Below are 27,312 nucleotides of genomic sequence, written 5' to 3'. Positions count from 1 at the left end.
GCACCCTCCCACCCTTACAGTGCAGGTTCTTACTGGCTACCTTGGGGTCAACTAGAAATTGTTGGCCTATCAATGCATCAGCCTGGTGGACGGGTGGGTTTTTTGCCCACTAGAGTGCAGGTGCTGTTAGTTAAGTGGATTGTTCACATTGAGTAGGAAAGTGTGTGAAGGTTAACATGTATGGGATGAGTTAAGGTGAGTTGCCTTTATGCACCTTGGAGGGTGACAGGCATTAACAACAACAACAACAACAACAACAACAACAACAACAACAACAACAACAACAACAGCAGCAGCAGCAGCAGCAGCAGCAACAACAACAACAACAACAACAACAACAACAACAACAACATATTATTTATACCCTGCCCATCTGGCTGTGTTTCCCCAGCCACTCTGGGCGGCTTCCAACAAAATATTAAAATACTGTAATCCATCAAACATTAAAGGCTTCCCTAAACAGGACTGCCTTCAGATGTCTTCTAAAAGTCTGGTAGTTGTTTTTCTCTTTGACATCTGGTGGGAAGGAGTTCCACAGGGCGGGCGCCACTACCAAGAAGGCCCTCTGCCTGGTTCCCTGTAGCTTAGCTTCTCACAGTGAGGGAACCGCCAGAAGGCCCTCAGAACTAAACCCAAGACTTGGTCACTCAGGGCTGTGAGACCATGGATAGGATATAGAGAAGGAAACTAACCTGAGTTATCCCATTACAGTTGCTGGGGTCCAAAAGTACGGGACTTGGAGCCCAATAGTGGGAGACTTGAGAAGGATTCCCTACTCACCTGAATGGGTGTGGCTTAAGGATTCTGGTTATTCAGGGGGGTTTGCTTGTCCAATACAGATAAGACAGCATAGATCAGATAATTCCTGCAGTGTCACCATCCACCGCAAAAACTTAATTGTAAGTTAATAAAGTATGGCCCTAGTTCTAATACAGCTCTTTGTATCTTCCCTTTCTTCCCACCTCTGGCCACAGAAGATATAAAAAATAAAATTATCAAGTTTTCTTTCTGTTTCCTGAGAACTGTTTTTTCTTTTCCTTTTTCTGTCATCAGAAAAACCATAGTAAGCTCCACCTAGCAAACTGGTTAAGAAGATTCTGAAGCACACTTTTGAGGGTTGATCATGGAATAAGGCAGCAGGATGGGGCCCCAAAGGAAACATAATGAGATAAATTATCTTGATATGAACATAGCTAGTTAAAATTCTTCTCCTTTGAAAAAGCCTACCCTTTTTGGATTATAAACACGAAGGGTGGTAGGCTTTGAACTGTTTGAAAACACTGTTATGTGCTGTTGGGATCTTTTCAGGTTACCATTTCTATGTGATACATAACATTTTTAAAAAATGATATGCAGCTTTTCTGTGGGTTCTCAATGAAATATATTTTCAAGTGTGATACCCAGAAGAGGTACCCTTACAATATGAACTACAGGCTCATTCCAACTGTTCCACACAGTCCAACTAGCCTTATATCCTCAGGACAGGTTCCTGTTTTCTGGTATCTGTCCTGGCAAATCATTGTTCAAATATGGTTCCTATTTGAGCCTTTCTGCAATGCCTTATTTAATATTTTAAATGTGAGTTGCAAAAATTACCATTCAGTGTTCAGCTTTCTCCCAAGATCCCCTAGAAATTAGAATCTCTGGAAACCTAAAGTGGGGGGGGGGGGAGTACAAAAAGGTGTTTGAACCACTCTGCCCAGTGCCCACTAACATGGTGGAAATAAGAGAGGAGCAACACTCTTGCACTCCTCCATCCTTTTCTGGGTTTAAAAATGTATTTACTGAGTTCCTTGCCATTGGGAACACTGCACCAGCTCCAGGGCTGTCATGGGCACATGTTGGGGGACCATGAAGTCTATGCATCCATAACTTTTTATTGATCCCCATACACACTCCAGGACCAAAGGATTGCAGGACCCAGGACTTCAAGCATCATCTGAGGGTACATGATGATGCAGTCACTATCCTGAAATTAAGCTGATCTGTGTCTAGTCACTGCTTTGATGGGACACAACATGGTGCTGTTCATAAACCCATTGTTAAGGAACTACTGATATTCTTGTATGTGTGGGGAGGTAAGAACACAACAGCTCAGAAAATAAAAAGGTTCTCATATGCACATAGCTTACATGTATACAGCAGAGATATCGTGACCAGGAAAACTTGCTCCGACTGTTAGATGGCTGGTTTGGGAGTTCAGAGTCATGAGGAGAGTGAAGTGAGGCTGTTGCGTCAGACTTCTCTTGCTCCTTCCAGAGAGTGTTTCATCTTGCTCCAAAAGATGCTGATTTTATACCCAGGCTCTTAAAATCTTTTCCCCAGCTCTCAGGGGGCGATTTGCTCAAGTCTTCCTCTTTCATATGCCCAATTATTTTGACCCCAGATTGTCCACACATAATCAGAAAGATGTTAGTCCCGTAACACCGGTGATAATGTATGTGCTGATCCTTGAGTGTTATAGACTGAGATCACACTCACTGGGACCTGACAAGGTGCTGCTCCTTGTAGTTCCACAAAAATCAGGCGCATCTTCACCTAGCTTTTTTTTTCAGCGCTGAAAATTGTGATGAAGCTAACAGTCTCTTGCTTCTTTCATGATAGCGGAGTGCTCATTTCTAAGTTAAACATTCACCCCTCACTCTCCCCATTCACAGCCAATTCATATTAGACTAAGGGCATTAAAGTCCAGTATCCATTTGAAGATAATATTGTGGGAACGTAAAGATAGATCATGGAGGGGGAGAGTTTATCCTTTATAGGTCAGAGCAATTCCTGAAAAACAGCAGAATGAATAATCAAACATTAACATTAAAAGCTGGTTGAAATAGAAACTGTTTCAAGAGCATTCCACTCCTTATCCTAGAGGGGTTTAAGTCTTTGTGAGCAATTATAGATTTAGGGAGTTCAGGAGGAGAATTTGTAGAGGATGGAGCTCTGATCCTCAGGATCCAGGTACTGCTCTCACAGCTACATTTTGAATAATTTGTCATTTTTGAACTATTTGTTAAAGGAAACCTGGAATCGACAGTATTGCAGTAGCCCATATGGAAGTAACTAGGGCATGTATCATTGATATCAGGTTCATTGTTTCTAGGAAAGGCTGCAGCCTGTGGAGTTGTTAAAGCTGGTGAAAGGCACTTGAGGCCAAAGCAGGAAGTGAGAGAAAGTTTGTAAGGAATGCAAAGTCCATAGGATGCATCCACAGTCTGGCAAGTCTATTCATACAGAAGAGTCCCTCTGTGAAAGAGTCCATCTTCAAGTCACTCTTGACCCAACAGCAGCCAAGAGTCATGGAGGCCAGAGGAAAAACATGAGATAGCCAGATATCGCCATTGAGCCTTGAAGTGATGTAAAACGATGCTACTTGCTTACGCAAGCCAGCTTTTACCTACTATAGCCCATTCTGCTAGATAAAAGCTGGCTTAAGCCACCAGAACTCCAAGAGAAGACCTTGGCAAGTTCTGCTCAGCCATATCCCCAACCTGTGAAACAGCAAATCAAACAAGGGTTTCATGGACTCCAAAGAAGAGGCTGCATAGAAGCCATGAGACCAGGTTGGCTCAGAGAAGTGTGGAAGCCAATAATATTTTGCAACCTTTTGTTAATACATATAAGGGAATTTTCAAAGGGAAATGCACTCTTTTGCTTTCTTGGATTTGTCATTCATTATCATTTGCAACTTTTTTTCTATCAAAGCAGCTTTCCATTTGTATACATCTCTCTCTCTCTCTCTCTCTCACACACACACACACACAGAGAGAGAGAGAGAGAGAGAGAGAGAGAGAGAGAGAGAGAATTATGGGATGAGAAGTTAAGCACTCAAAGTAACAACTGAGCATCTTATTTCAATATTCTAAATTCCTTTAGATTAACTCAAACTTGGGGGGGGGGGGAGAATATCTACAGCAATTTCTGTTGTATATTAACTACAATGCTACTTAATAAGATGAATTTGCCCCAAAGACCACAAATAAATAACTAATCAAAAGCCACCGTTCAAGTAAAACATCTTGAGATCAAAATAACTTTTGCCTACAAGGAGGGCTTTAAAGTTCATATCCGGTCACATCCAACATGAAGAATAAGAGCCGATGGATGTCAGCACCAGCAACTGCATCAATATTTTGGGATTAACCTGACTTCTCTGCAGCTATCCTAGCACCAGGGATTATCAGCTTTCAAGATTGCTTTAAATGTCACACAAGTTCATAGTTGCTGAATATGACAGATGAAGCTTCTATCCTCCTTTTGATTTCACACTGGAAAGTTACTGCAAAATTCAAGAGAATGATGAAAATGCCATAAAGTCTCAGCTTCGCAGTTATTCTCAGCTGAGAACATTGGAGAAAAGGTAGAGGAGAGTGGGAATTTTACTCTCAGGGGTTTGAGAGCTTGAACCAGAAGCTTAAAGCCTTTGGCTAAGACCCAGTTTAGTGAACCACTGTGAGCTGTGTGTGCATAAAGAAGTTTTTCCAGATAGAAAAAGGAACAAGATATGCAACATCAGCCCATGATATTGAGGTAGACGCTGTGTCCTTCTTTACAGAGGACAGTCTCCTGTTTGAAGGTGTCCTTTATCTGAAAGGCTTTCTGGACCAAGTCTCTATTTGAAGGGCAGTCCAGACCAATTCTATGACCAAAAACAATGTAAGAAGAGAGAATAAGAACCTTACGTTGACCATCAATGGACACACAGGTCATTTAGCCACAGTTCCCTTCAATATAAAGATTATTTTTAAATTTCCATCTAGGCATATAAATTAACATATGGGCAATTAATACAAATCTGTGTCCTTTTTTGTTCTCTCTCTCGTGTTTATGTGTGTGGGGGGGGGGGTTGTGTGTGTGTAGGGGGTGTATATGACTACCCTATCTGCAAAAGACAAGCAGTATGAAGCTCTGGATTGGCTAGAGCCCTCTTCAGATAGCAACACTTGAACTGAAGTTCTTGGCTGGCCAGCAAGAATGTGAGGGTTCAAAGGAAGGCAAGTTGGTGTTTTGTTTCTGCTGCCTAAATCAAGAGTGGAGAGCCTTAGTTCCATATCACTTCCTGCCCCCATTCCTGAAACAGAGGTCTACTTGCATATCACTCTTTCCCTGCCTCTGAAACAGCAGCACTAGATAACGATAAGAAGATTCCTTTCTATTGTTTGTTATCGTCGTCATCATTCAGCCTTCACCGGCAGGTCACAACAATTTAAAATTCAGGATGACAAATATTTAAAACAGATTACACTCACAGGAAAAGAGTGTGACCAGAAAACACACATCTCTGGTCCACACACACAAACCTAAACTTCTAATGGAGACAGTACTACCAAGAGGGGCCTCTCTGCTGATCCTCAAAGTCAGTTGGGAAAGAGGCAGTTTCTGAGATATTTGAGGTCTTCATCACACACAGGTCACTAGGGTACTAGGGTGATCTATAGTGATGGTGGTGGCACTCAGGAGTCATCATGTCAATACACATGTCTATGCATCTTATCATTCCACAGTGGGATTTGGCCTCAACAGGAGTGTCTGAAATGTCTGCCAGCTCCCTCCATCACAATAAACTTCAACTTTCCCCCTGCCAGTGTCTCTACTTTCTCGCTCCCATGCCATGGCCACTGGTGTTGCACAACCTGCCTTCTCTTTTGCTCCCTTGCCCCACCCTGACTTCATGCAAATCCAGGATTATGATGCAGCACTAAAAATCATCCTATGGGGGCTGCATGATGACAGCCTTACATGTTTATGTATATAGGAAGAAAAGCTGTTTTCGTTAATTGACGGTGAATTGATTCACATATTGAGAAAGGATCAAAATAAATCAAAAGCATGTTGAACAGGGAACAATTATAGCAACCTGTCATTTGCTCCTCCACATAGGTGTGTTGTACATTTGCCACTTACACAGTAGGAAGAATTTCATCATGCCATCCTTTGTTATCATAATGTTACAAGTGGGTGGCAAAGTGTCTCTACCATTTCTCCTTGAAGTGCATAAAAGGTGTCTGTCACTGCACTCTACTTTTAAGCACTGCTTCTGATAATTCTGCTGCTTGGGATTTCATTTATATTTCATTTACAGGCGGAGGTTTGCCTTGTTTTTCTGTTTTTCTAATACTTTATTATCCTGTTGTGAATTCTTGAATAAACAAAGAATGGTTCAGAACAAGTTTTCCTAACTGAGTATGTAATGTCTGACCCTAATGCTTTAGAGAAAGTGCAAAACAGCACAGGACATAAACAGAAGTACTCCAGACTTCATGGATAACTTAACAATGAGCTATAACAGGACAAGATAATGTAAAGCCTGTCTTGAGACACTAAAGCCCAGCTTTGTATACTATCTTTGGTAGACAGCATGAACTTTTGTTCACCTTCTTCTAACGAAGAGAATAGGCAGAATTGTTTTGACCACTTGCTACTGATAAAGAAGGATGAGTGGGGTGAATATTAAGGAGAACCATGCAGACAGATCTATAGGTTCCTAACTAGCTGTAATTAATCACACCTCTGGCCTAGGGATGGGAACCTGTGGTCCTCCAGACATAATTGGTTTACAGCTTTAAGCATACTTTGTTAGCAGACCTTGAAGCTTGGGTGAATAAGACTGAAATAAGCTTCTGGAATTCAAAGACTTTATTCATCCATGAACTATTTACAGGATGACTGAAGATGAGAGTGCGAAAATTGAAGCATGGTGTGAGATAGAAACAGGGGCAATAAATATTCCAGGAAACAGACATGTCCTTTGGAAAGACATACTGAACTAATAAGGTGTAGAGCCAGTGTGGTGTAGTGGTTAGAGTGCTGGACTAAGACCTAGGAGGCCATGATTCAAATCTCCATACAACCAGGAAACTCACGGAATGACCTTGGGCTGGTCACTCACTCTCAGCCTCACACGGTTTTTATGAGGATAAATTGAGGAGGAGAACTATATATGCCACTTCAAGCTACTTGGGAGAAAGGTAGTGTATAAATGCAATAAATAATAATAGTGTGAATGATTATGTTTAGAGTTGTAGCATTTGTGTTTTGTCTGTTATTATTTATGAAATTATTGGGGAAAATAACTAAATAAAATAAACATCAAGCCTGAATAAGAGTTCTGGTGAACTCAAAAGCTTGCCTACTGCTTTGTGACATTTTAGTTGTTCCTCCTAAATATATTACCCTAACTAATAGAAATATTATTATTATTATTAGGCTTTATCTGAACTTCCGCCTTCCTATACAAGGTGGGTTTACACTCTTTTATATGATTTCTTTTTGTAGGATTTCTTTCAAGGGACATTCCATCATAGAAGCTTGCACCAAAGTCTCAACGGTACATTCAACACACAGTTTTGCCACCTCTTCTGCTGTTTGCAGAAACTAGACCATAGCCACTGGCATTTCACTTTGTTTTGCAACATATGACCAAATTCATGTTTGATTCAAGTAGGCATGCAAAACCTTTGCTTGCCCCTTAGAAGCTGTGCCTTTTCATCCTTCCCATTTTCCACTTAAGTGAACGCTGCTGTTGCATTTGCTGATCAGTTGCTTTTGGCTGTTTATAAGGATTAAGCTGCAAGGGAAGGTTAGTGCATGTTGCAACTTGCCTCCTCAGAGTACAGTGGATGAAGTCACTCTGGAGAGCCTTTAAAGTCCTACAGTTCTGGCATGGTGGAGGGGAACTGACAGACAACAGTGGTCCTGCCCCATCACGTTAACTTTGGCGGCAGAGATGGAAATAATGCAGGTAAAGTCACAGCAACTCCAGCACCCCATGATCCCTCCCAATAAGGCTGATTCTCCAGGGACTGTTTAAATTGAGCAGTAAGCAGCTTTGTGCCATCAGAGTGGCACACAGTTGTGCTAACTACACCGACACAGTGCGGAGATCTGCCCCTGAGGGAAATTAAGAGAGCCCTTACGAGTGAGTTAACATGCAGTGACAAGAAATATCTCAAGGCAATAGTTTGTTTTCTAAGGGGGGGATTACAAACTGTCTGAAAATTGGGCATATAACAAGAAATTATCTTCCAGCTTTATCTACCATGACAATTGCAATAAGCCTGGGAAATGAATACCTATCTATATTTCATTCCCCTTTGGATCACTAACGTATATGATGAGCTGATCCCTGAAGGAGCATATTTATGTGAGATGATTCAGAACGTTCACCATCTTCCCCACACAATGTTTCCTTTCTGTCACCAGGGATGCACTTGGATAGAGAATGTAATTTGTGGCCTGAGATATCAGCAGCTTCCACAATGATTTTCCAGAATTTTCTAAGTACCTTTTTCAGTTGTTGCAATCAAAGAAATTGCTTCTAGCTTGACATACATGGAAGTCTGCCTCACACATTACATTCTCCATATAAACGTGTGCCCCTCGTATGAAGAGGTCTCCGAATGTCACACCCACTCTCCCTCTGTATATGTGTGAGACTGCATGCATCTGTCTAAAGTTATATTCCTCCCTTCCCTTTTCCTTGGAAGATCACTGGCAGGCAGCTCATAAAGATGGGTTTCTGTAAATACTAGTGCAAGTTGGTCAGCATCCGATCCTACATAGCTGACACCAGAAGCCAACATCACTGGACACCTGCCAAGGCACACACCCCTGAAAAAAGGCCAACATCAGGAGCCTCTTGGCCCTGCTCCTCCTTGCTACTACTGCCTGTCTACCTGCTTTCAGTGAGTCTGAATGAGCAGTGAGCAAAGAAGCAGTCTTCACATACCTTGACCTCCCTCCTGACCTTAGGTTCTCCCTCCTGGTGGCTGTGCAGATTGGACCCAAAGGAAAAAGGCAAATGAATGGGCAGTGGCCCTGGCAACAGTAGGAAAGAGAAGTGGGCCCACTCAGGAAAAGGGCCCACTGAGAGCATCTTGCCAAAGCCCACTCATGCCCTGCAAAAAAAAAAAAAAGCAACTTGGAACCAGTGCCACTATCCCTCACTGAATCAGGAGTATGTGTGATGGCCTCACATTTGTTACCATTTTGGACCACTTGTGCAATGCACAGTTGCACCATCCTGATTTGACACAATATTGGGCCATTATCGGAATGCAACTTGGCCCTTGGCCCCAATCCCTAATTCACTTTGTCTGTGCATAATGGGACATGAAACCTGACTCTATCTGTGTTTCCTGAAAGGAAAAGAGCCCAGGAACAGTCAGAAGGAACAGTTGATTATATTTTTCCCCTTTAGAGGAATTTTAGTTTTTGTTATTATGCTTTCTGTAACAATTGCTTCTACTGCTCTGCCTAGAAGGGAGTTTTCTTATTTTTGAGAAATCAGATGGTTGTCATACGGCTGCAAATTCCGTGTGCCTTGTTAGGAAGCTTTTTGAGGCCACCTGCACTGCCACAGGGCAACATTGTAGCAGAAATTTCAAACCTTCCTATCCCTCCAGGCCACTCAACAAGAGACTCAATAAGCAAAGAAATGCATATGAGTCAGCACACTGGTAGTTCTACATAAATATGGAACAGCGGTAATAGCAATAGGATCAGGAACATAAATGCCATCATTTATTAACCTCCAGATTTTGTGCGGCACTTAGAACATGAGTCTTATAAAACCAAATTATCTGCTGGAAACCTGAGCTTTGTTTTATATAGCATGCTTAAGAGTGGGATGTTTAGAGTCCATTCATGTTTAATTAGAGAAGTGATTCCTTCCAGTTCAATGAGAAATTTGGGGCATACATATGGCACTTAAGGAAGCAATGAATCATTCAATTTGCTTATGTTGTGTTTTGTTTATGATGTTGAATCTTGTGGTGCTACTTGGCTGAGCCAGTGCTAAGCTAGAATAAGCATGTTCAACAGGCAGATGGCGAAGGTCTGTGCCGATGGAGTGATGCTGGCATCACTTTGCAACCAAAAAGATGGCAGTGAAAGCTAGCCAGGCCAGGCAGAGGGATACGTCCAGTCAATCCACATACGCACACACCCCAGTCCAATACAAAAGGGCTTTGAATTGTTCTGTCCAACTTGAAATTGGCCTCAGGGGCCACTCACTGTCCCGTCACCCTTAAAGGCCCAGCAGGTAGTTACATGAGATAGAGCAACATTGTGGAATACACTCCTTCCCCACTTTGGATCGCTTTTATTTAATTTGTGCTTTCTGGGGAAAGAAAAGCATGCAAACTGAAACACAGCTGCCCAAAATCCACACTTCCCTGGAATCTGTGATGTAATTCAACAACAATAACAGCAACAAAATGCATACAAAAATGTATATATTAAGAGAAATGTGCACTTCCTTGATGATGTTTTCATCTCAAACTGGTGTGGAAATGTGATGAACTGAACTTAAGATTGGAAAAATGAGAATTGAAAGGAACCGAAATGGACAGATTAGTTCATCTCTACAATGAGATCAATCAAGCTGTATCTATCTCCTTATTTTTTAAAGCCAAATTGTTTGCAGGCTTCCCCCCACCCCAATGCAATGCTATGCCATTTAAGTTAGATCCATCTGGTGATGTTGTTTGTATTGTCTGATTCTGGATTTTGAAACAGGGTTTTCCCCCCTATGGTTTTCACTTTGTTTTCTGCTTTTGTAAGCTCCTTTAGGTAAAATATTTAGTGGGAAAGAAGGATAAAAACTGAATGGTTGAATGAATAAATGAATGAATATAAAAGCTGTCAGAAAAAATGCAATCTGTTTTGTAGGAGGGAAAGGAAAGTGTTGAGATTAAAATATCAACACAGGTCTTGTGGGCAGGGGTAGCTTTATGGGACAGACTGGGAACTAGAAAGAGGAAAAAGCAAGGAGTCAATGGATAAGGGGGTTGAAGGAAAGGTGAAGAAGAAGCAGTGCAGTGAGAAATGTAAACTTGAGAGAAGGGTTGGTGAAGGAGAAGGAAGGTTGAGGAAAAGGTCAGAGAGACAGGAAGATGAAGCAAGAAGGGTACAATGAGAGGGAGGTCTGTAAAGACATTTCACAGCATTTAGGGTCAGAAAGGGGTAGCCAACATGATGCCCTCTAGATATCATTGAGTTACAACTCCCATCAGGGGCGTCTTGCCCATAGAGGCAAGTGGTGCGAGGTGCCAGGGCACCAAGTTCTAGGGGGCGCCAGGGAAGAGGCAGAGGCTGGACGTGGCGCCTCCTGGCATCAGCTCGCTGCCCTTGCCCGCCTCCACCATGCTGTGCTGAAGCAGCGCGTGCCTGGAGCCTCTGCCTGCCGTGACCACCGCAGCACGGGTGCCAGGGAAGAGGCAGAGGCTGGGTGCAGCACCTCCCGGCATCAGCTTGTCGCCCTCACCCACCTCACTGAAGCAGCACCACACCCAGGGCCTCTGCCTCTTCCCTGCCATAGGAGCCACCCTCCAGCCACTGCCTGCCTCCTCCAGCCCTGCAAAGCTGCCAGCAGCACCGTGAAAAGGTCGGCAACTGTGGGAAACGGGGGTAGGGGGCACCGGAGGGATCTTTGCACCACGGCGCCGGATATACTTAAGAAGGCCCTGACTCCCATCAGCCCCATCCATCATGATCAGTAATCAGGGATGATGGGAGATGGAGTGCAACAGTATTTTAAGGGCACCACACTGGCTTCACCTGATGTATGTGTTGTGCAAAATGGGACGTGCCAGATGTGCCAGCCAAGACAACAGTGGACAGAACAGCAGAGACCTGAGAGTGGGGGGGGGGAGAGAAACAATGAAGGAGAAAGCAGGGTTGGGCAAAACCTCTTAGGATTAGTGAGATGAAGAACTGTGCACTATTGGCAGGAAGAAAATGTACCGTTTAAGGAAGGTTTAGAGTACTAAACAGAGTGGACAATGAAACACCTTGACAGAGCAACTGTACCTTTCAGAAGCAAACTTATCCCAGCTTCTATTATTACATCAACATAATCACCCAGAATCCTAAGAGAAGGATATAGGTATAATAAAAGGCTGCTCACACTGTATCTCCCATTGTGAAGGATGTTCTTTATCAAAAGTTACTCTGACTTTATTCATTGCTTCCATCAGTCTATTGAGACTCTTCTATTCCATCAGAATCTGGGAAGAAGAAGAAGAAACCTTGCAAAAGGCAGTATATACTTCCAGTTATGGGACTTGAAGATTGTATGTTGTTATCAGTAAAATAATGCTGCTGTTTAAGTGCTGGAAAAAATGAAATTTCCCCGCAACAGATGTTGTAGCTAGAGAAAGATGCTCAGTTTCCCACCAGCTACCAATTTTGCATGTACTGAACATTTGGTCTCAGCCCAGTGCTAGACCTCACTGTGCAGGCCTTCTGAATCTGTACAGTGCTCTTTTACGCCTCTCAACCTCTATCAACTGCTTCCATTCCCTCAGGGTCTGCAGTGCTCTTCCTTCCCTCAACTCCTTCTCTTTGCCTTTTGTGGTAAATCAGTTGCTGCAGCTGTTTCTTTGTTGGTTTGAAGAGAAAGAGAAGAGTGCCTTTTGCTCCAAACTCAAGGCCTTCCTGTGAATCCATAGGAAAGGGATTGAAAATAAAACTGCCATTCTCACGAGCCCTTTCTACATGCAGTATCTATGGTGCATTCACACTTTGGGCACTATGTACAATTCTGATTGCCACACATGAAAAAGAGCTAGAATACCTTTCCCACTCTTATGTGGGGGTGAATTTGCTACACTCAGGTCAACCCAGGGGATGACTCAAATGTCCCTGGGATGGAGTGTTGGGTGGTATGAATGGACAACTGGCCAATACAGACAAGGAGAGAGCAGAGATATATCCATCAACTGTTTCACTTTAAGCTTTGAGAGGTGTAAAAAGACAGGACAACATTTTGCTATCATAAGTGATTGTGAAGTCCATCAATGTGGACAACTTAAAAATGGTTTTACACAAAGTCATAGAGGATAAGGCTGCCAGTGGCTACTAGCCAGTCTGAAAGGATAATATGCCTCTGCATATCAGATGCTAGAGATCATAAGCAAGAGAGTGCCATTGCCTTCCTCTCCTGGTAGTGGGCTTCGATAGGAATCTGATTGGTCACTGTGAGAACAGAATACTGGACTACATAGGCTTTGGTCTGATCCAGCAGGGCTTTAAAGTTATTATGAGCCACCAGTAGAGAAGATGTTTGCAGAAAACGGAGAATAAGAACAGCAAAGCTCATGGATCATGTTTTGTTTCCAGTAACCACAGAGCAGTTTGCCAAGGCTACTGGTGTCTTGCAAAATGAGGATCTAGCCCAAGTTTAGTATTACAGTAAAATAAAATAAGGTAGGAGACTAACCTGTTTCAATATCACATTTACTGCCTTTTATTTCAGGCTTGACCTTCTATGGCTATGTTATCAACTCTCATTAACCAAAGTTAATAATGGAAGCCCTGACACTTTGGGTAATGGCATAATTACAGTTAGAAATAAATGGGGCATATTCAATACAAGCAAAACCTTGCAGTGCTTAAGCACCTTTAACAATAACTGTTGGCCATCCATTCATTAAGACTATTAAAGTATCTGAATCAGAAGAATTCTATATTAAAAAAAGCATTCTGCACATAAAACATGGAATAAAATAAGGTGGATCTTGAGTTATAGTTGAAGTTCTACCACTCTCCAGATATGAAAAATGATAAAGATCAGGGTTATTTTTTCATTTAATCATTTCAGAATAATAACATTTGCTTATGTATAGATCAAGCTGAGTTTGGAAAAATCACAGAATCTCCCTCAGGCTGAGAGTTTATACAGATGGGTTATTTTTTATGTAACTTAAAAAAGGTAGAGGTATCCCTGCCCATACGGGCCAGTCTTGCCAGACTCTAGGGTTGCGCGCTCATCTCACTCTATAGGCTGGGAGCCAGCGCTGTCCGCAGACACTTCCGGGTCACGTGGCCAGCATGATGAAGCTGCATCTGGCGAGCCAGCGCAGCACATGGAACGCTGTTTACCTTCCCACTGGTAAGCGGTCCCTATTTATCTACTTGCACCCGGGGGTGCTTTCGAACTGCTAGGTTGGCAGGCGCTGGGACCGAACGACGGGGGCGCACCCCGCCGCGGGGATTCGAACCACCGACCATGCAATCGGCAAGTCCTAGGCACTGAGGTTTTACCCACAGCGCCACCCGCATCCCTGCTTATGTAACTTAGAGTACAGGAAAATATTTATTCTTCACCTGTTAAATTTAATAGGATCCCCACCACCTTAGAATGCAGTAGCAAACTAAGACACTTTTGTAACTTTTGCTTGCTTTGGGATGTCTTTATGTTTTCTTGCAACATTAGTGAAGCAACCAGAGTATTCAGGGAGGAGGGGTAAAAAAGACAGGACCACATTTTTAAAAGAAGTCTAACAATATCCGGTGTAATCAGAAACAGTGTCTTAAGTTATATCAGAAAACATGCTTCCTCTGCAACTTGCTACAGGCTTCAACAAGCCTGTGCCTTCAAAAATGTACAGGGTTTTTTTGCCATCCCATTTTTCTACAGCCTAATACATGTAATAATGCTTTTCCAGGCCTTAGAATCATAGAATCATAGAATCATAGAGTTGGAAGAGACCACAAGGGCCATCGAGTCCAACCCCCTGCCAAGCAGGAAACACCATCAGAGCACTCCTGACATATGGTTGTCAAGCCTCTGCTTAAAGACCTCCAAAGTAGGAGACTCCACCACACTCCTTGGCAGCAAATTCCACTGTCGAACAGCTCTTACTGTCAGGAAGTTCTTCCTAATGTTTAGGTGGAATCTTCTTTCTTGTAGTTTGGATGCATTGCTCCGTGTCCGCTTCTCTGGAGCAGCAGAAAACAACCTTTCTCCCTCCTCTATGTGACATCCTTTTATATATTTGAACATGGCTATCATATCACCTCTTAACCTCCTCTTCTCCAGGCTAAACATGCCCAGTTCCCTTAGCCGTTCCTCATAAGGCATCGTTTCCAGGCCTTTGACCATTTTGGTTGCCCTCCTCTGGACACGTTCCAGTTTGTCAGTGTCCTTCTTGAATTGTGGTGCCCAGAACTGGACACAGTACTCCAGGTGAGGTCTGACCAGAGCAGAATACAGTGGCACTATTACTTCCCTTGATCTAGATGCTATACTCCTATTGATGAGGCCCAGAATTGCATTGGCTTTTTTAGCTGCCGCGTCACACTGTTGGCTCATGTCAAGTTTGTGGTCAACCAAGACTCCTAGATCCTTTTCACATGTACTGCTCTCAAGCCAGGTGTCACCCATCTTGTATTTGTGCCTCTCATTTTTTTTGCCCAAGTGCAATACTTTACATTTCTTCCTGTTAAAGTTCATCTTGTTTGTTTGGGCCCAGTTTTCTAATCTGTCAAGGTCGTTTTGAAGTGTGATCCTGTCCTCTGGGGTGTTAGCCACCCCTCCCAGTTTGGTGTCATCTGCAAATTTGATCAGGATGCCCTTGAGTCCATCATCCAAGTCGTTGATAAAGATGTTGAATAAGACTGGGCCCAAGACAGAACCCTGTGGCACCCCACTAGTCACTCTTCTCCAGGATGAAGAGGAACCATTGATGAGCACCCTTTGGGTTCGGTCAGTCAGCCAGTTACAAATCCACTGAGCCTTCATCCTCATGTGCTTCTAGAATCTGGGATGTGTTTTTATGGGGAATTCTCTCTAAATGACATGAAACCTTGGTACCTTAAAGGCCATTCCTTCCCAGTATTGCAGTTGGTGAGTTTGGAAACATTCCACAAAAAATCAGCTGAAGTCATGCTGAAGTCCACATTATTGATTCAAAATGGTGCCTTCATCCAAACATTGATGAAGACTGCCACCCTCACTCCAGAAAGCCTTGCACCAAGTTTGGCAATGATACCCTGAGAGGAGGCCAAACCTATGTCAAAAAATTGGTGAAGTCACACCAAAGTGACGTTTCAGTCAGACAACTTCATTCAAAATGGTGCTTGACATCCCAGTGGTGACAAAGTCCACTGTCGTACCTCAGGAATCCTCATGCTGAGTTTGGTGACTATATCTCAAGAGGAATCCAAATGGGCAAGCAGACAAATCACTTGCCAAAACATATAATAGACAATTGTCCTCCTGTCCTGATTTTAGCAGATGAATCTTTGGTGGTGTTCACTGTCTACTGAGTTGTAAGGTTCAAGGATGTGGACAAGGTGCTTGGTTTGGTCCAGATGACCACCTATGCTCTTGACCCTTGACCTTCATGGCTGATAAAAACTAGAGTCAGGGATCCATTGCAAGAGGGATGGTTCCAGCCTGCTTAAAGGAGGTTGTGATAAGAGCATTCCTTAAGAAATCCTCCCTGGATTCAGAAAATCAAAGTAATTATTAACAGGTCACGAATCTCCTCTTCTCGGGCAAGGTAAGACAGCATGGTTATGGGCCAGATTCAGACTCTCTTGAATGAATGATTTTCTAGATCCATTTCAATCAGGGTTTAGGCCTGGTTTGGGCACAGAAACTGCCTTGCTCACCCTATTAGGAGAGAGACAGGGGGAATGTGTCCCGGTTAATTCTCATTGATCTCTAAATGATTTTTAATACCATCAGCCATGGAACTTTTCCAGAACAGCTGTCCAAGTTGGGGGTGGCACCACTACTCTGTAGTGGTTCTAGCCCTACTTGGATGATCATTTTCAGAGAGTGATGCTTGGGGAATACTGTTTGTTCCCATGGAGCCTTCAGTGTGGAGTTCTTCAGGATTTAATGTTATCCCCTAGGCTGTTCAGCAGCTGCATGAAACCACTGAGTGGGGTCATCTGGAGTTTTGGAGTATATGGTCGGCAACCTGCTGATGACACAGCTCTAAGGTACCCAGGTGGCGCTGTGGTCTAAAGCACTGAGCCTCTTGGGCTTGCTAATTAGAGGGTTAGCAGTTCAAATCTGTGTGATGGGGTGAACTCCCGTTGCTCTGTCCCAGCTTCTGCCAACCTAGCAGTTCAAAAGCACACTAGTGCAAGTAGATAAATAGGTGGCATTAAGGGAAACGGTGTTTCCATGCGCTCTAGTTTCTGTTACTGTGTTCTGTTGCACCAGAAGCGGTTTAGTCATGTTGGTCACATGACCCAGAAAGCTGTCTGTGGACAAACACTGGCTCCCTTAGCCTGAAGCAAGATGAGTGCTGCACCCCGTAGTCGCCTTTGACTGGACTTAACCATTCAGGGGTCATTTACCTTTTTTACCTTACCTTTACAATGACACAGCTCTCCACTTCTCCTTTACATCTGCAGGTGTGGCCATGGATGTGCTAGATTGATATCTTACCTCAGCAATGGACTGAAAGCCAATAAAATGGAGTTTAATCCAGGCAAAAGTGGATTAAATATGACCTGCAAGACCATCTATTCCCTAGAACTGATGGATGGGATGTGGTCTGTTCTAGACAGGGTTTCACTCTCTCTGAAGGACCAGGTATGTGACTTCAGTGAAGCAGAATGCTGGCCATCAGTTTGGGCTGGTGGCCCAGCTGTGCCTCTATCTGGTCCTTTAACAGCCTAACATTTGTTGTCTATGCTCTGGTAATCTCTAGTTTGCATTACTGCAATATATTATATGTGGGGCTGCCTTTATTCAGAAACTACAGGTGGTGTTGATGGGAGCAGGAGTCCAACAACAATTGGGTATCACCTGGTTAGAGAAGTTTCACTGATCATTCTAATCTACAGCTTCCTGTTCCTGAATTATTATTATTAATATTATTACTTTCACCAGTCCCGATTTATTGTCTCAGAATAAAACAATAAGCCTTAGTGCATTGGTGTGGTATATGAGGGAATGACTCTTCGTATATAACTGAAAACTTTTCTGCTGCAGACAATTAGAATTAACCCCCCCCCCCAACTGACTCTCAACTATTACATTCTGATGGATAGATGTCTCTAAGAGCATAATGTTGCTAGGCAACACTACAAAGAAGCAGCACCACGCCATGAAGTCACCCACTCAGCAAAAAAGGGGGGGAAAGGAACATTCCAAATGTTTCCAAAGTGAAAACTGGCACTCTCTGATTCTATATTTGTTTTAAATCAATCAAAACTCACTGTTAAGGTATAACAGTAGGCTCCGCCAAAGAACTGGACATTTTCCTATTCGCTAACTTGGAATTTTTCTTCTCTCACACACACTTCATATTTACACAAATTTCACTGCTGATTCCATGCCAGCCCCTGAATAAATTCATTTAAGTAGAAATAGATTTAAAAAACAAAAAACAAAAACAAACGTAGAACATTTCATATTTGCTGTTCAACTTGGATAGAGAGAGATGCACACATTAAACAAGCACAGACATGCTTTTTGATACATTTGTGCCAAGATGATGGGTTGTATTCAACTAGTTTTTTCTCAGAGCAGACCCACTGAAATTAATGGATCTAAATTAGTTATGGCCATTGATTCATTGATTTCAACCAGTTTACTCTGAGTAAAAGTTAGTTGAATACATCAAATATTGTTAGGAGTTTTGCTGTCTTCATTAGCATGAATGGGTCTATCACTACGATTTCACTTTGCAGACTAACTAACTCAGGTGTGGGAATCTTTTCACAGGCCAAAGGCCAATTTCCAGAAATCACACCAGTAGCGGACATAACGAGAGGCCAAGGTGGACATGGAAAAGCAAAAGTGGGCAGAGTAATGGCTATGCCTCTTACCTTTGTTCAGTAAGCTACATTCCATCTATGCAAAGGTCAAGAGGTTTCTACAAAAGCACACACAACTTCTCAACCAGGAAAGCAAGTGACATTATCCTAGTTCAAGGACACATTGCATCTAGGTAAAAACACTCAAGGAAGATGCAAAGTAGAGTCAGTGGAAGGTGTGCCCTGGGGGTTGGATGTGGCTCGAGGAAAGTCCCATGGGTCAAAAGGGTTCGCATAGAGGGCTGCAAATGGGCCCTGGGCTTGAGGTTCTCCACCCCTCAACTAATTGGTAATAGAGGATTTGTCAAAAGGAATTTGAATATATCTTAATGACTGGGGGTGTTTTCCTAAATGACCACTTAGAACTAGAGAGGTCTGGATTTGATGACTCAAAGAGGCAAAGGCCAAAGGCCAAACTGCTTGATGTTAAGTGTGTGTGTGTGTGTGTGTGTGTGTGTGTGTGAGAGAGAGAGAGAGAGAGAGAGAGAGAGAGAGAGAAAGAGATTTAAAATACAAATGCATTCTCCAACATTCCTCAGATGAAAATTGGGACATTTCTCACTTCCTGCAACTGACTCTCAGCCCCGCATTTTTTGGTCAACCCACCCCCTGGCAGAGCAGTTCCTATCAGAAGAAAGACAAGTGACACCATCACCAACAGGACACAGGACACACTCCCTCCACTGTCCTGAAAAAACCATTTAATCCTTATATTATTTATTTTAATCTTTGGTAGATTTAAAAGAGAAACACACATACCAATAAATATTTTTTAGAAAGGGGCAAGATTAGATGCAAATCCTCCCCAAGCTCAGCAATGATGGCACTGATGGGGGAAATAGGGACATCCCAGGATCAAATCAGAAGCCAGGATGGCTTTCGTAATTCCAAGAGTGTCCCTGAAAAATTGGGACAATTGCTCTAAAACTGCTCCATCTTTGCGACCAGGACACCCATCAGAATTTGCGGGCAGGACAAAGAAATAGCAATAAAGGTGCCTGTTTGAATTTAGAGACAGAAGGAAAAACAGCTGAGACCTTTTAGCTGGCATTAATGAGACTAGAACCAGTCTTGGCAGCTATGGGTATCCATACTTTTGCTCTCTGGGAAACAAAAGTAGGGTTAGAGGCTTTTATGTCATATTGCTTGCCAGGAAAGTGTCTGAACTTGCCATGTCAACAGGACAAAAGAGGCCTCCATTTGCACACTGCAACCACAAAACAGGAAGGTTGACTCAAAAATACAAGGGCTAAAGCCTTGTCATGCCACAAGGCAATAAATGCCAGAGCACTCAACTGCAAGTGCAGCCGCAAACATTTGCAGGCACCCACAGAATCAGCCTGCCAGAAATGCTAATATTAGAAAACATTTTATAGCCAGTTGTTTAATACTAGAGTGACCTGTAAAAAGCAAAGAAGGGAAAGGATGACACTAAAAGGCTGAACACACTTTTAATGTTGAGCATTTTGCTATCTTGAATATTCTGTTGAGTTCTCCTTGAGTATTTTATCAACATTATTCAGACACTCAATGTACAAAAACAAAAACATATGATGCTCCCATCATGGCTAATAGACGATTTCAAGTGTGCCATGCTTTTCTGAAGAATACATTGACTATTTATAATCTGCATGATGGGGTGGGGTTGGGGGAAATCAAGCAGACACTTTGAACTACTCAACAGAAAACTTTGGTGAACAAGACTGCACGAATCTAGCAGTGTTTCAGCAGGCTAGGATGTCACCTTCTTTCTACTTGCTATCCTTTCTTCTCCCTGCAATATCATTAGCAGAAGACTCAAACAGTTTCAGTTGGTAGCAGGTACATAAAAACAAAGAAGAAGATGAAGATGAAGATGAAGATGAAGAAGAAGAAGCTGATCCATAAAGGGGACAGCACACCCTGAATACTTTCCAACTTAATCCATGTGCAAATATTTCATGAACTAATTCATTTACAGATCTGTGAACTTCAAAGGCCAACTGTGGTCACCCATCTAATTCAGTCTTTCCCTACTTGGTGCATTCCAGATGTTTTGGAAAGCAATTCCCATAAGCCCCAGCCACCATGGCCAATGGACAAGGGTGATGGGAGTTGTTGCCCAAAACATCTGGAGGACACCAGGTTGGGAAAGGCTGATCTACATCCCTTATATCTTCATCATTTCTGTAGGCTAACCTCCAATATTTGAAAAAGCCATGAGACATCCATTAATGAGCTATTGATAGCAGTAGAACCATATTTTTGTAGGATTGTTTGTTACATTTATGTTCTTTTTTCAGACAAATTAGCTGTCAAAGAGCTTTGCCAAAGTGAGCCCAAAACATCTTGCTTTCTGGGATGGAAAAACACTTGGCACCACCACTTCTAAGTTCACAGTGGCCAAAGCCATTTAGCTAATTCAGCATTTGAGACAATAATAATAATCCTCAATACCCTTTTCTACTCCATGTACATGTATTGCAAAACAGCAACAACAACAAATTCAGCGACCAATTTATTTCATGGCTATTTAATGACCCCAGCAATCTTAAAGGGGTGTGCATCAGGGGTTTCAAAATCCAGAGCGTCAGAGGGGTACCTTGGAGGGATTTGGGACTTTTCATGGGCAAAGCAGGATCCGTGTAAGGCAGCATGGGTCAAAGTGGCAGCACCTGAAGTGCTTTGTGGTGCCTCTGCAACCCAGTTATAAAATGATAAAACCCTGCAGAGACAAGCACCTGTTAATAGTGAAAGTAATGTTACTAAGCTTAACATACAGTATTGGAAATAGCACAGGGATGGAGTGATGGTGGAACACTGGAAGCTGCCTCATACTGAGTTAAGACCATGGATCCATCTAGCTCAGTATTATCAATGTTGCCTAACAGTGGCTCTCCAGAGTTTCAAACAAAGGGCATTCACAGCTCTACCTGGAGATGCTAAGGATTGAACCCATGACCTTCTACATGCAATGCAGATGTGCAAAGAGCAGAGGGTCGAGAGAGAGCTCTGCTGTGACTGATAAGTCAAGCCTGTAATCTGAAGGAATGATTTAAGGCTCAAAATCCTGTACACACTTACCTGGAAGCAAGTTCCACTGAAAGGTTTACTCCTGAATAAACATGCACAATACACATGTGTGTGTATGTGTGCGTGTGTGTGAGTGTGTATAACAAACTAGTTAGACCTGTGGTTCCCAAGGTGGAGCACATGCCCCACAGGGGGGCAATTTGATTTTTTTTTGGGGGGGGGGCAATTTGAGAATGAGTTATTAACAGTTCTAGGCTTCCTCCACATAAATAGGAGTTCACTTTTTGAATAATAAAAACTATATGTCATGGGGTTGGGGATCAGGATTTTAGAGATGCTTAGGTGGGGCATGGTCAAAAAAAGGTTGGGATCCACTGAGTTATATGTCCTTGTTTTCCTATCACTGTAAAATATTTCTTTATCCTTGTTGTTTATAACAACATCTTGAGAGACCAATATTGAAGCCCATTTCTTTAAAGATGGACTTTCACTCAGGGGAAAACTTGAAGAAACAGAGTTTGTACATCATGCAAAGAAAAAGAAAAAGCAATTTACTTTGCAAGCAATTTTCTGTGTTTCCCTTGCTATTACTGCAGTGGCAGTATTTGGGGATAAGCGCTTTCTGATGTAACATCTGCTTTAGATGATTCTCGAAGAGAAGTTATGCTGCTTTGCATGTCCTTATCATTGGCAGTAAAGAAAACTGATAACGCAAATTTAGTACTGTTGGTCAAACACTCTACTTCTCCTGCAGAAAACTAATTGCAAATGTTGAAGAAAAGTACTTGGAAAATCAGATGCTGCCCAAATGCCTTGGTCTCAGCAGAATTTCAGAGGAAGGGGTTCAAATCTCTTGTAGAGCAATCTTAACCTGGTGCCCTCCAGATGTTTTAGACAGCAACCCCATCATCTGTTGCCATGCTGAGCAGGAGCTAAAGCCCAGGAACATTTCAAGGGCAAAAGGAAGAGGTTCTCCTTCCATTCACCTGTGTGCAGAATTAGGTATAAGGATCTAGATTTGGGAGCATTGGGGTGGGGAGAGAATTACCTTCACACCTCAGAACACGCTGACACAAAAATGTTAGATGGGAATTCCCGCTGAAGAAGACATTTCCAGATTTGTCTGGGCCCCTTGGAATTGCCACCTCAGGCACCTTTCTGCAGAAACATTTGTGTTGAGACAGCCTTGCACGCCTTTCATGATCATGGTTGAACAAATACAGTTTTCTGGCTGAGGTGGAATAGCAAATTATGTCCCCCCTTCAAGGCTATAGTCATAGAACCCAAGGCTACCCCAGCTATTTTGACAGAAAATCCCACAAATGCTTCCTTAGGAGGTAAAAATAACAACCAATGAAAATAAATTAAAGAACTAACAACTTGCTGCCTTTTCATAACACTTCAGACCTTAGACAACTGCATCACTCTTCCTAATAGTATGGTTCATTTCTTCACTCTTTGAGAGCATGGCCTGTTGGAAGGACAATGTGGGAGGTATTTCCCCTCACCCCAACTCCCACCAAACACTATTTGTCATACTCAACAAGAAAAGAGTGTCAATTTTAAGCATAATGGATTTAATCCAGGTTCTCTTGCAATCAATGACAAAAACGTGCATTGATTCCCTCAGTCACAAGTAGTCTGGCCTCAAGGCCACAAAGTCTGACAGACGCAAATTGACAGGCTACATCTCATTCACCTCAAAGGCAACGGGGAAAGGAAATAATCAGAAAGGGGCTCTGTAGTGGGGGTGGAAGATCAGCTGCATTTTTTTCCTAAGGAGGATTTTATTTATTTATTTAAAAATGAGGTCCTCTATTTCTAGCTGAAGTGTTTATTCTGAAGTTTTAAATAAGAATTATGGAGGGGGGGTGTTGGCTGCAAAGCAGCATAAAAATAATATTTAATCTAATTTATTTAACCTAACTATTCCTTCCTTCCTCTTCCTCTTGTGTTTAGTTTCACATTCCTCGTGACTGCTATGGCTCCCTTCACACCATGCCTTTATTTTACAGAAATAATTCTTCTGTGCTCTGCCTGTTCCTGATAACTGCCCTCTATGTAAGATCGTCAAACACAAAAAGTCTGTTTCACATTCTGGAATCCTAGCTCAAATCCTAGCTCAAAGCAACAGGTTCTTCAAGCAGTTGCATTCCATGCTCAGAGAGCCCCTTCCATGGGATTCCATTTACATGTTACAGCAATGGCACAGGAAGTGCTTCATCATTGTGCTGTGGTAAGTAATTTAAAAGGTCCTCATATAGGCATGGTAACACAGGTGTTTGCCACATCTGTGTTCCCCACACTCTCCCCAACTCTGTTCCAAAGGGTTGAGGGGAACCCCCAGAACTCATTTAGAGGGCGCATGGCAGGGGGAGGGAGGAAGTTTCATTGCACAAGCAGAAATATTTGCACTGACAGAACATTCACATTGCTCTCCATTGGATGCAACCCTTAGACATTGCCAAACATGGGGTGCCCTTCCCAAATAATGAGGGAGACATTATGACTTTCTAATGCAAAAGAGGATTAGTCATTTTCAAGAGCAGGAGGCAAAAGCCAACCTCTCACATTCCACAATGCAGGTGTTTGAATGATTTAAAAGATGATTGTGCGTTTGAGAAAGAGACCAGTGCTTTGCACAAGCAGGTTTCTTACTCCATTGCCGCATATAAAGATGCTGTTTTAAACAACAACCAGGAAGGTCACTGACAGGAAGGTGCCTGCCAGCCATATGTTAAGTGGGAGCAAACCATTTAAATGCATTATCTACCTACTCCTTTGAAGAGAGAATGCTTTGTTGATTTTGAACTCTAACAGGAATATTCCCTTTTAACATTTTAAAATAATGAATCTTCATTGTTTTCCTTAATATTTAAACACTATGAATTATTGAAGGGAATATTTCTCTGATTTTGTTTTATTGAGGGTTACATACAGTCAAAGCCTGCAGAGGTTTGGGAATTGTAGCAGGAAAAACAAGGCCCAGCAGTGAAATATTCAAGGCTATGTGAGGAAGTTATGCTGTAGCTAAAGCAAATGTTTTGATACGGTTGACTCAGCTGAAGGCAGCCTAAGATTGATAGGGTGGTGACTCCCTTTTTGCTCTAATGGCATACCCTGCAAGTGTCCCAGAAAAACATTTCCCATGAGAGCACAGTGGTACCTCCCAGTCAGCAATATGACCCACCTGCGAGGAACCTAGCATAGTGGCTCCACGAAGTGATCTGCTTCTTCCTTCTGTGTATTCAGTTTTCCCTGACTGCAGTCATCTACACTGGTCTATGGCCATCCATGGATGACCTAAGCTAGAAAAGTTGTCTCCCCCCCCCCTTTGTGTTTTCATTGTAATTTTGTCTCCACTGACATTAAGAAGATGGGGGTGCCTTGACAGCTTATTAGGCTACATGAGGAAGTAAAAAAAAAGTTCCCCTTTTTTAAAAAAGTACAATCAATGAGCTTAATTCTAACTTTAGCTAGCTTCTGGAACAGCCTGAGAAATCAAGTACAACAGCAGGCATTCCAGCATAGTTCTACAAATCTATTATGTAAATCTCTCTGCCTTAGAACATCGCCTTTGGTTATAGCAATGCTGAAACAATGTTCTCGTACCTTCCCTTCAGAGACCCACCTTGGCTTGTAAAAATAAATAGTTCTTCATTTTTTCATTTTTTCTGGAATGACTTTGTTGTGTGGTATGCTTTTCAATAACAAACCAAATAGGCAGCTTGTGTTTTGTGGTCTTTACATTTCAAGCACAATTTTAGTGTTTTTCTTCTTGAATAAAAACGTGTTCAGCTTTGTTATCACCCAGGGATGTAATTGCTGACATCTAAACCTATATGCATCTTCTTCATAATCATACATATCTCTATTACATTTTATTTACTGGGTTAAATAATGTCAGAATTTCATCTAAAGTTTTCTTCTTCTTTTTCTTCTTTTCAGCAATACCAGAAGCCATTTTCTCCTTAGCAGAAATTAGATTCCTTCTGAAAAAAAAATATCTTTCACATCTTTGGAATGAACATGTTTTTGAGAATTGGTACCCTGCAGGTAAGATTTAATTCACCCCTCCATAACTTTTAATCTACTTTGCACTAAAGTCACAGAATGAAAATCATCTCTTCAGATTTTGCTAAGCACAATCCCACATGGAAAACTATAATAGAAAAATATTCTTTATATTTCCATGTGTGAAGAATGCAAATTAAACTTTCTAGAACTGAAGTATGTATTTTTTAAATACATGGGGTACTCACACTTAATTGTATACCACTTCATTGTATTCTTTTGACCCCTGGCACCATAAATACACTCTATATTTCTGTGAGTGTGGACCAAGAATATTTACAATACAATGGGAAATCATTACAGTCTGAAGGTTTCAGAACGTAACTGGAGTCTGTCCCCAGGGATAGCTCTCCATAATTAGGCATGACATAGATGATCATGATTAATTATGTTTCTGGATAGTCATCAGCCTCTGATAAATTATTGTTGTTTGTGATAATACTAAGGAAAAGAAAGCAGGATGACTTTTAAAAGGCCATGAGGAATGGACAGAACAATCCTATGCTCAAATTTCACTCGGGGAGACAGAGAGCTGCTGCTGCTATGATGGTGGAACAGCATCCTTACTTGTGACTTTCAGGTTCCTCTTGAAGACATTCTTACGCAGACAGGCCTACGCAGTTGCTTAAAATTTTCTTGAGCAGCCAGTCATTTTAATTATCCTTCTGTGTTGCTTTTGAATGTGTTTCATGCTGCTGTACACCACCCTAGTGTTTTGCAAAAAGGTGGTCTATAAATACTTGTATAAATAAATAAAACAAACAAATTATGCCCCCATGCATGGAGGCAGCCAATGAATTAATTACGATAGGCGCACACACACACTGACATCAGACAAACACAAAACACACAGGAAACATACAAGATGGTCCATCAACCCCAGCAACACAGCCAGCAATGACTCCAGTATTGCTCATCCCAAGGTATCCCAAGATTTGAATCATCATATGTTCCACTCAAACACTGCTTTAGAGCACAAAGTAAATGTTAAGGCTAGAGGCCTGCTGAAAACATACAAAAGCCTTCCTGGAACAAGGATTCAAAACTCTCTCCTCAAGGGAAATACCCTTTTTTCCAAGCAGTGAAAGAGGTTAGGATAGACAACAGGGTCTATCCTATTGATAGGAAAGCACAACATCACAAAAGTTGCTGAGGTTTTTTTTTAAGAAGACCCCAAAATTCTTGAGCTCCCCACAAAACGTCAAAAAAATGCAATTTTTCAATTGACTTGCCTAAGATCCAGGACAGAGCACTGCCTTTCAGAAACCCCGACCCCACCCTGGACGTCAATCCCACCTTTGAAATCTCAGTACTGTCTGGGAAAATTTGGGTGTATGGCAGCCCTATAGACAAGAAAGGCAGCCACAGACATAAGCACTATAAAAGCAGCTAAGCACATGTGCTCTCAAGCATTGGACATTAGTGGAACCAAATTCAAATCTGAAATATGCATTTATTTAAAGAGCACTCTCAGAGTGGGTTACAGAATTCTTTAGTAGACTGATAGACATGGCACACAAAGGGGGGGAATGGGGAGGGAAGAGGAAGCAGCAAGATCAAGCCCATATTCTTAAAAGCGGCAATTCTTATAATAACCCATTGGGATGGAAACAGTTCAGGAAACCTGCTGAAATGGCTGCTGCTAGATGACCTCTCAACTCTCAA

The 27,312-nt window shown here is 42.2% G+C and overlaps 1 long non-coding RNA gene across 3 annotated transcripts in view; it reads left to right on the top strand.

The window, feature by feature from the left end:
• Window positions 1-23,742: 23,742 nt before the first annotated feature.
• The window catches only part of LOC310704814, a 63,037-nt gene continuing 59,467 nt past the window's right edge, over window positions 23,743-27,312 (top strand). For 2 of the 3 annotated variants that reach the window (XR_014525038.1, XR_014525039.1), the window contains exons 1-2: window positions 23,743-23,809; window positions 25,522-25,629. This is a non-coding gene — a long non-coding RNA (uncharacterized lncRNA). Of the gene's footprint in view, window positions 23,810-25,521; window positions 25,630-26,093; window positions 26,178-27,312 lie in introns of those variants that run through there. The other variant, XR_014525040.1, reaches the window with a different exon arrangement.

The sequence above is a fragment of the Podarcis liolepis genome, assembly GCF_965112155.1.
Source record: "Podarcis liolepis genome assembly, chromosome: 4".
Lineage (NCBI taxonomy): Eukaryota > Metazoa > Chordata > Lepidosauria > Squamata > Lacertidae > Podarcis > Podarcis liolepis.
This window is presented reverse-complemented; position numbering and strand designations above follow the sequence as displayed.